We start from the raw sequence: 10,676 nt of genomic DNA, 5'->3' as shown, positions 1-10,676 counted from the left end.
TCCAGTCAGGATTTAGACCATACCATAGTACTGAGACTGCTCTCGTTAGAGTCACAAATGATTTGCTCTTATCATCCGATCGTGGTTGTGTCTCTCTATTAGTGTTACTCGATCTTAGTGCTGCATTTGATACTATCGACCACAACATTCTTTTAAATAGACTCGAAAATTATGTTGGCATTAGTGGAATTGCACTAGCATGGTTTAAATCATACTTATCTGACTGTTATCAGTTTGTAGCAGTAAATGAAGAGATGTCTCATCGATCACAAGTTCAGTATGGTGTACCACAAGGCTCAGTACTAGGACCAGTGCTGTTCACTCTGTACATGCTACCATTAGGAGATATCATTAGGAAACATGGCATTAGCTTTCACTGTTATGCCGACGATACTCAGCTGTATATTTGTTCAAAACCTAACGAAACTTACCAATTCACAAAATTAACGGAATGCATAGCAGATATAAAAAATTGGATGACTCGTAATTTCCTACTTCTAAATTCTGAAAAAACAGAGTTTCTAATTATTGGACAAAAAACTTCCTCACGTAATAACCTAGAATACTGTCTAACACTTGATGGCTGCTCTGTTAAGTCTTCGTCGTCGGTTAGGAACTTGGGTGTGCTCTTTGATACCAATCTTTCATTTGAAAGTCACGTGTCCAGTATCTGTAAAACTGCATTTTTTCATCTTAAAAATATATCTAAATTACGTCATATGCTCTCATTGACAAATGCGGAACAATTAGTTCATGCGTTCATGACCTCAAGGCTATATTATTGTAATGCCTCTACTGGGTGGTTGCCCTGCACGCTTAATAAACAAACTACAGATAGTTCAAAACGCAGCAGCTCGAGTTCTTACCAGAACCAGGAAGTGTGACCATATTAGCCCGGTTCTGTCAAAACTGCACTGGCTCCCTATTAAACATCGCATCGATTTTAAAATATTGCAGATCACTTACAAAGCACTAAATGGTTTAGCTCTGCATTACTTGAGCGAGCTCTTAACGCATTATAGTCCTTCACGTCTATTGCGATCTCAAAATTCCGGCCAGTTGATAATACCTAGAATATCAAAATCGACTGCTGGCGGTAGATCCTTCTCCTATTTAGCACCAAAACTTTGGAACAGCCTTCCTACCATTGTCCGGGAAGCAAACACACTCTGTCAGTTCAAAGCTAGACTAAAAACACATCTCTTTGACCTAGCTTTCACATAATACATTATAGACTTCTATAATTCAATGTTAGGCTGCATAGATTAGGTCAGCTGGAACCGGGAACACTTCCCATAAATCCTGATGTACTCGTTACATCATAAGAAGAATGGCATCTACGCTAATTTTAGTGTCTTTGTTTATCCCGAGGTTTTCCCGCAGCCTGCCGGATACAGGCCATATCCAGATCTGACGAAGGACCTTCGCCTGGACCCGATGACAACGCAGTGCTGAAGTGCCAACTAGTCTCTCCCTATGGAGGATCCCTCTACCACTCTACAGATAAAGCGTTGTCGGGAAACTCAATTCGCGTATCTACCCCGAATTGATAAAATAAAATAAAATTCTGTATAAAAAATTATAAGGAAACACCAGTACTTTGTTTAGGCTTGGTTTGTAGGGAATTACAAACCTGCGCACATACAATATATTCAAACGCACATAACTATAGAACCAATTCTTAATGCGCATGTGAACGCCATCAGCGTTTCAGCGACTTTGTGCAGGTTGGGATGTCTGTCATTTTCATGTCGTTTCAAAAAGTTGTTTGTCAATAAATAGCTGTATTCTGTACAGGTTTGACACGTGTACGATAATTTTCTTCCAAATACGATAATTTTGAGCTTCTGGTACGATACTTGGACATTTCCAATCTGGCAACACTGACTTCACTAGAGTTTGAAAAATGCGCTATGTTTTGCGATCCGTTTGCGATGCGTGATGATACTGAAGCTAGCCAAACAAGAGAACAAAAGGAGCACCACGTTTGGATGTTTGTTTGCAGATGAGACGTTATGCTGAAAATAATCAGTCAAGTATATCTTGATGCTTTCTTTAGTTAATTTTTTTTCACTGTAACATGTCAGTTGCTGAGTGCATTTTAATCGCAGATATTATAAACTCAATAGACTTGGGAGGTGAATTAATCATGTTTTTAATAATGTATATATGATTGCATTCTAATAATGTCTTACATTGTAATGTGAGGAAGGCGTGTGTGGTCGTGTTCGAGGAATTTGGTTGCTGATTTTTTTTTTTAACTAAACCGACTTTTTAAATTATTTTAAACAAGCTACTAAAAATGTGCTGAATGCTGATCCAATATTGTAACACTCGAAGACGTTTATATACATTTAATACAAATAATCAATCTTATAACCACCATAAATATTTAATATATTACCCACCTCTAGAAAAAATGCTTGTAATGTGTTCAATTTCATTTTGTATTTAAAGAGTTGTTCAATTACTATTTGTTTTGGAATATGTAATATTTTTGTGTTTATCTGGATTTAAACATTCATTTTGCAGGATCAGTTCATATTTGTTATTTGAGATACAGTGCAAGCGGTGTGGAATCACAGACCTGTATTGATGAGGTGATGTTACAAGATTTATCATGACAGGACAGCACATCCTGATCAAGCTAAAACACTACTTTCAAGTCACTAACTATCCCTATAGCTTTTAAATGCTTTGAATCTTTTGCATGTGCAAGTAATAAATTCCCACCTGTGCATTTACACATGCGCCTATAATCATCATATATTTTATAGGTAACAAACCAAAGGAAGAAGGCTTGCAGCATTGCTGTGTCAACCGTGGTAAATACAGGAACAGGAACGTCCTTCATGAAGATAGCTATGTGGGGCAAGCTTAAAAAGTAAGAATACCTTTCTTAATTTGCATTGGTCCTGGGTTTGCATGGGTCATATATCTATATTTGTGTAATTGATAAAGTTATGCTTAATTCCCTGTAAAGTAGCAATAAAAAGGTTCTCTATTTTTAATCACTTTAAGCCCAGTGTCAGTGAAGATGGCGTAGTCAGTGGAATCCTGGTGTGTGTGGGAAATAGAAGGAACCTTGCCCAGCTTTCTACTACGATGTGGCCCTGGTGACTGAGGTAATCAATCACATCACACATTCATCAACAGTTAACAGTCAAAAGTTTACATACACCTTGCAGAATAAACTGCTTCATCAGGGTAGTACTAAATAAAAATAAAACATATACATTTTTGTGATCCCTATTATTGCTAAAATTGTTAACATTTTGCAGATACTGCAAGGTGTATATCAACTCTGAAGCGCAACTGTATATCTATCTCTTTCATTCAATTGAGCCAAATATAATAATGGACTGGATCTGTATTATAAACAAATTTTCTTTTTTTGTGTTTGTTTTTTTTCCTCAAGGCATTTTTTCTGACTTTCCTGCATCTTTGAAACATTTCCATTCACATATACTCTGGAGAGCATCTGGGACATTGACATAAACAGCACTTTCCAACAACTAAAAAAATTGGGTGACAAATAATTTTGGTTTTTGTGCTTTTGGAATGCTGGAGTAAGCATTTGGTCCTGTTTACTGTTGGTGCTGGTAAAGGTTTAAAGGGATACTCCACTTAAAATTAAAATTCTGTCATCATATACTCAACCTCATGTTGTTTCAAACCTGTATGAATTTCTTTCTTCTGCTGAACAGAAAGAAAGATATTTAGAAGAATGTTAGTAACCAGACAGATTTTGGTACCATTGACTTCCATAGTAGGAAAAAAAATCAATGGTCAATGGTACCAAAAACTGTCTGGTTACTAACATTCTTCTAAATATCTTTCTTTCTGTTCAGCAGAAGAAAGAAATTCATACAGGTTTGAAACAACATGAGGGTGAGTATATGATGACAGAATTTTCATTTTAAAGTGGAGTATCCCTTTAAGAGCTAAATAACAAGGTTCGGTAACACTTTTAATTAGGTCTCATTTGTTAATATTAGTTTATTTTTTAGCCAACATGATCTAACCAAGACTAATATGATCTTACTTAGACTAATAAATGCTTAAAGTATTATTCATTCTTAGTTCATGTTAACTGAAGTAGGTAACTAATATATTTTTGTAAAGCATTACCCAATGGTCTCTTTCCAAAACTTTGTGTTTATGCATAGTGTTTCTCGGGGTTTTCTTGTGCATCAACAGAAAGGTTTTTAAGTATTTCTTTTAGAGATTATTTTGTCAGTAAATTGTTTGTGATTGTAACATTGCATTTAATTCACACTTAAGTGTATTGTTAACTGACATTAAAGTATATTTTAAATCACATTAATTGCATGTCATTATATTGTGTAGTGCACTTTAACTATATTTTGAAGATATTAGAAGCAATTATGAAAGTAGATAAAAAGTTGTATTAAAGTACCAATTAAGTTGTTCCAAAAAATCTCTCTTAATGGCAACTTATTGCATTTTATTTCAACTTAATATGTGATATATTTTAAATTAATTGCACTTAATGTGCATTCAGTGTGTCAAAAACATTGCATTTAATTCACACTTAAGTGTATTGTTAACTGACATTAAAGTATATTTTAAATCAGATTAATTGCGTGTCATTATATTGTGTAGTGCACTTTAAGTATATTTTAAAAACACTAGAAGCAATTATGAAAGTAGATATAAAGTTGTAATAAAGTACCAATTAAGTTGTTCCAAAAAATCACTCTTAATGGCAACTTATTACATTTTATTTCAACTTAATATGTGATATATTTGAAATTAATTGCACTTAATGTGCATTCAGTGTGTCGAAAACATTGTATTTAATTCACACTTAAGTGTATTGTTAACTGACATTAAAGTATATTTTAAATCACATTAATTGCGTGTCATTACATTTTGTAGTGCACTTTAAGTATATTTTAAAAACACTAGAAGCAATTATGAAAGTATATATAAAGTTGTAATAAAGTACCAATTAAGTTGTTCCAAAAAATCACTCTTAATGGCAACTTATTACATTTTATTTCAACTTAATATATGATATATTTGAAATTAATTACACTTAAAGTGCATTAAGTGCGCCGAAAAGATGGCATTTAATTCACACTTAAGTGTATATATTTAAATTATATTATTTATGTAATAAGCAGAGGTGTGGACTCGAGTCATGTGACTTGGACTCGAGTCAGACTCGAGTCATGAATTTGATGACTTCAGACTCGACTCGACAAAATGTACAAAGACTTGCAACTCGACTTGGACTTTAACATCAATGACTCGTGACTTCACTTGGACTTGCGCCTTTTGACTCGAGAAGACTTGCTACTTCCCATGAAAACTGGGGAAAAAACGTTCACACGCCGCTCTGTTTATCTGCATCTGTAAAAAAAATGTGCACCACCTGTATGCATGCAGAGAGCGCGCGCGCTGCCTGCACGACATCCAATCACTGTAGTCCCGCGTTGTTTTGATTCGACAGCATCTAAGCAGGCACATTGCAAGACAACCAATGAAGCGCAACAAGCACAACGCATGCTACGAATTTGAACGAATGAAGAGGACACGGAGACCGACAGACTTGACAGAGCAGGTTAGTTATGATATAAAAAATCTCTGCTCTCAGATTCTGTCACTTTTATTACGAAATTCAGTCAATAAATACCGTTTTGGCGCTTGTAAATGTGACACGACAGATCCCTAGCGGCACGTGAACCGATCATCTCTAGCTGATAGTAAATAACGTTAAACACGAATGAACACTGTTGAAAGATACAGTACAGCTTACCGAAATGTATTTTCCTCATACATAATATCGAGCCATCAATCAAAGGGGTCAATAAAACAGTTGGAGAACAATTATGTCACATAACATTTACCTCAGGAAAGCATTTAATGACCATAATATAGGCACGTTAGTTGGCTAGAAAAAAGAGCTATAGAGAGTATTTTGCTAAATATGTGTACTATTGCATGTTTATTATATTTTTACTTATATCATTAAATAAAGTTGTTATTATAATAAAAAAAATGCATTATATTTAATTTGTGTTATTTTTAACCTTAAATAATACTGCCAGCTGATAGGGCTCTCTGTATGTTTAGGCTACAGCATTAGGTGAGTTGTTTTTTTCTTGAGAAAAATGAATGCCTATCTTGTGTAGCCTACCTAATATTTATCCAAATGAGTCAATATTAAATCAAATCATAATAAGTGAATTGAACTGAAATAATAAAAAAGCGTAGCTTACCATAAATTGAACCATGTAAACATTGTAACATGTTGTCACTAAACCTAATAAAATTCAGTTTAGTTACTAAAATGTTTTGACAATACACTTATTGTGATGCAAAAATTACAATTATTAATAATTGCATCACAGTTGCACCTAGGAGTGTAACGGTTAGTATATAACCGTGAGACCGACGGTTATAGTTGAACACCATCATTAGATCTATATAACCGCCAAAACCGTGTTATTAAAATATTTTTTACAAAAAAAAATTTTATCATAGAGAATGTTTAAATACTAATTAAAAACAATTGTTAACAGTCTGTGTTATTAATGGTCTACGTCGTTTCCAACTGTATTTGATTCTTTGCCAAGTACCCCCTGACCGACCCAATTATTTTAGATAGAAATAAAAGCTATGATATAATGATATGCCATCATTATGCGATTTATTAAAGGGGTGGTAAAACACGATTTCACTTTTCTAACTTTAGTTAGTGTGTAATGTTGCTGTTTGAGCATAAACAACATCTGCAAAGTTACAACGTTCAAAGTTTAAAGCAAAGGGAGATATTTGCTTTTAAAGAATTCAATTTCTAAGAACTACAGAAACGGCCAATAGGGACTACACGACATTCCTGTGGGCTTGCTGACATCACTAAGCCCAATATTTACATAAACCCCTCCTCTGGGAACACAATACATAGAGGGGGCGATGCCATTTTATGTTGCTTTGGAGAAGAGTTGTTGTGGTAGTAGAGTGCCGTTGCCGCTATGCCGTCGAAACGCTGTTATTTTCACCCAGATTGCAGGTCCACTTTGTTCAGTCTTCCTAAGGACGGTTACAATTTATTTTTAACTCGGTCCCTCATAATTATAATCCAAATGTCGCTCTCTGTGCTGCACATTTTCTGGAGGAAAGCTTCCTCAATCTACACGAGTTACAATGCAGGATTCACACAACGGCTTGTCCTGAAAGATCGAGCAGTTCCAACTTTAAAAACAGAAGCTGTTGTTTACGAGCCACAACATGTAAGTATTATTTTTTCGTTGATGAGTTTTCCTGTAATAGTTTGTATTGTTAATTGTACATCGTAGCGAGCAAGTAAACGAAGGACAACGCTGTTTGTCTCCACAAACCAGTTTGTTAAATGCTAACGTTAATTCATACTTATCCGACAAACACATAGCCTACAAACTTGTGTTTAATATCACCAGCGCAGCGAACTTTGAATGTTCGTGGTTGTTGTCGTTTATGTGATCACTGTAAATTATTCTTTGATTATAGCTTTTATGTATTGTTTATCTACAGGCATGCTAAACATGGTTTGCGTTTGATTTGGCTACTGTTATAAAGCCGATGTTTAGTGTTCGTATTGGGTTAATAGTTCCGGCGACAGATATTTAGCTACAATCGTTTTAAATATACAAAAGTAACAGTGTCATATAGCGATCACAATAGATCTGCAGTCTTAAAAAAAAACATACCTTTCTGAAACGTCCTTTAACAGCCGTTCTTGAACAGGTTCTGCTCGATCCTCTCAACTAACATTCTCTGGGTCTGATTCGGGCTCAAACTGGTATGGGAATATTAACGCCGTTGTTTACTGAAGCACAAACTACCGGTGAGGGTAAGGGGCGTTTCCGAAACAACGTGCACTTGGCGGTTAGCGAATCACAACACAGTGGTCCAGCAAACCAATCTGAGCCCATTGCGTATTTTTGAGGGCGGGGCTTCTTAGAACCAGGAAATCATCCGACCGTTTTCACAAGGAGGGACAGAGCAGTGTAGAATAATGGTTAAATATGTGAAAAATAATGCGAATTTTAAAAAACGAAGCATGAACACATGTTACAGTGCACCCCACAAACACGATCAAGCCTTAGAAAAAAGGTGTTTTACCACCCCTTTAAACAAATGAAAAACATTTGCAATTATAAACATTAGCAATGAACATTTGCAATCGGGAGACATGGTTTTTACCACTTAATGAAGTTTTGTTTTGTAAATCGTCAGACATGATTTTTACCACTTCATTAAGTTTTGCTTTGTAGAAATCCTTTCTTTAAAGCGAAGTTCGTTTTGTACAAATTGTATCTTAATTTTAATAAATGTTTCATCAACCAATAGGCTCTATGTACGATCGCTTCCGCGTTTTGTCTCAGCCCGCCCAGTTACATCCGGTGCTGCGTCAGAAGCCGTTTTTGCATTAGGTGGAGATAATGGCAAATTACACTCGCTGTTTACAAACACTTCCTGCGGTTAACGTGAATGATGTTAACAATATTGTGAGGCAGTTAACTGTCACACATATGAGTAAGATAGAGAAGTTCTTTAAATTATAAATTTCAAGCTACATCAACAACTTTGAGGGTGAGTATTCTCTCATATTGCAAAAAAATCCGACTAGCGAATCAGTTTCTAAAATCGTTGTCTCCGTTTCTGAGAAAATGAATTTTATTAAAGTGAATTGTCCTATAGAACGCGCTATGCGGAAGTAAAGACGCCGGCTGAGATCCTACCGGAAATACGTTAGCAGCGTTCGTGCATAGAGCCTATTGCATGTATTTAATAATTAAAACCTATTGATGCTAGGCCTGTCGCGATAGTCGATAAGTCGATTAATCGCACGATAAAAAAAATGAGCTCGATAATTTTTCCGGCCGCGATAATTCCATTTGCATGCTTGTTTGTTTTCCTCGTCTCTCTCTCTCTCTACCAAAGAGACTGGATGACCACTCTCGGTTCTTTAGCGTATAGGAGGAGTGAACCCTCTTGTTGTCAGTTGCATGGTCTTTGTGTGGGGAGGCGGCGGCGCGGCGCTTGTCAGTCACATGGTCTTTGTGTGGGAAAGCGCCGGCGGGACTGTTTGCGGCTACTGCCGGGAGAGAGAGAAGATGCTAGTTGTGAGTTGCGACAGCGAGCCCGATCACATGAAAATGCATATCTATACCACGAATGTTATTTCTCGTGCCATTTATACGCCAAAAATAGTTTTTGCGTGCATATGATACGCTCTTTATGGCGTGTAATACGCACGCACTCCTCACCCCTAATCCTAACCAAGTATTTTCAGTGCGTAGCATACACACGCAATAAAGTGCGTCTCCGTCTTCCCGACAGTACACAATCACTTGACAAAGTAACAGGAGGACAAAGTAACAGTGCAAAATTGTGCGATATGGCTTGTTGAGGCTTTTTTTTATTTGTTTACAAAGGTCCTAACTGTCAGTTTTGCCTGTTATGGAATGTATCACCATTTAATAATGTCTAAAGCCTAATGTTTAATATTTTTTGAAGTGCAATTTTGTTTCATTTTATATATTAACAGACATTTATTTTGTTAACAGACACTAAGAGTCCATTGCTTTCATTGTTTTTGGTTGTTTTGTTCATTTTTTTGGATATTTAAAATGTTTTCCGTTTTCAATGTTTAATATTCTTTAGAAATAAAAGTTTATAGATCGTTGAAAAGGTGTACCTGCATTATTATGCCATTATAATTATATTAAATGAAAATGGTCTCAGAACGACAATATTATCATTTATCGCGATAATTTCTTGGACAATTTATCGTCCAGCAAAATTTGTTATCGTGACAGGCCTAATTGATACTTTGCAGTCACGTGACTACCACGGATACCTGGCGGCCAACAAATGGGTATTTTCAACGCTGAGTCCTGTCTTTCTAGTAGATATCAAGTCTGTTAGCGAGCTAGCTGCATAACTACGGACTAGGATTAACTCCAAGGTAACTAAATTGTGTATAGCAGACAAGTTTTTTTAAGATAATCGAGCAGTAATAATTCCTCCGTAAATAATCTAGCTCTACTGTTGGGTCATCTCTGGTTCTCATTGAAAATCATAGGTTGTTTTGAGGTTTGCGATATCTATCACACACTTCTGTTATTGTTAGCAAAAGACGACAGCTGTTACTGTGCGTTCACACCGCCACCGGCGAGAGCGTCAAAGTGCCTGGAAATCATTCATTTTCAATTAATTTTGCCGCTCTCGCTGGCGGCGGTGTGAACGTACAGTTAGCCTAGCTTAGACTCATAACACAAACAGCTGACTCGCCGAACCAGCTGGTGAATACTGGTGGTGTTGATTGACAAAACTACAGTAACTTAAAGACACGATTAATTACATGATCCAGGGCTTGAATTTCGGCGCGGGATTGCGGGTATTGCGCATAATTTTAATCATTCCCGCAGGTCTGCCATTTATAATGCGGGAAATTCCCGCAAACATTGATTCGCTTTAGCATGTAGGTTGTATTAGTAAATGAATCCACACAGATTATAAAATCAAATCAGTCATTTTAAAACTGTCTGCGAGACGCAATTTCACAAACAGCGTGAGTGATTCAGCGGGGCTGCGTCTTCTCTCTCTCGTCTCTCAAAATGGGTTGCACAAGGCAATCGTTAAGCGCGCTGCAGGCGGCG

The 10,676-nt window shown here is 36.3% G+C and overlaps 1 long non-coding RNA gene across 1 annotated transcript; it reads left to right on the top strand.

Annotated features, from left to right (window-relative positions):
- Positions 1-1,985: 1,985 nt before the first annotated feature.
- Positions 1,986-4,598, top strand: LOC308692107. The gene is made up of 3 exons (XR_014030299.1): positions 1,986-2,884; positions 3,022-3,125; positions 3,419-4,598. It is a non-coding gene; the product is annotated as an uncharacterized lncRNA (long non-coding RNA).
- The last annotated feature ends 6,078 nt before the right edge of the window (positions 4,599-10,676 follow it).

The sequence above is a fragment of the Scardinius erythrophthalmus genome, assembly GCF_964197995.2.
Source record: "Scardinius erythrophthalmus genome assembly, chromosome: 6".
Classification (NCBI taxonomy): Eukaryota; Metazoa; Chordata; class Actinopteri; order Cypriniformes; family Leuciscidae; genus Scardinius; species Scardinius erythrophthalmus.
Note: the sequence above shows the minus strand (reverse complement) of the source record. Positions and strands in the feature narration are given on the sequence as shown.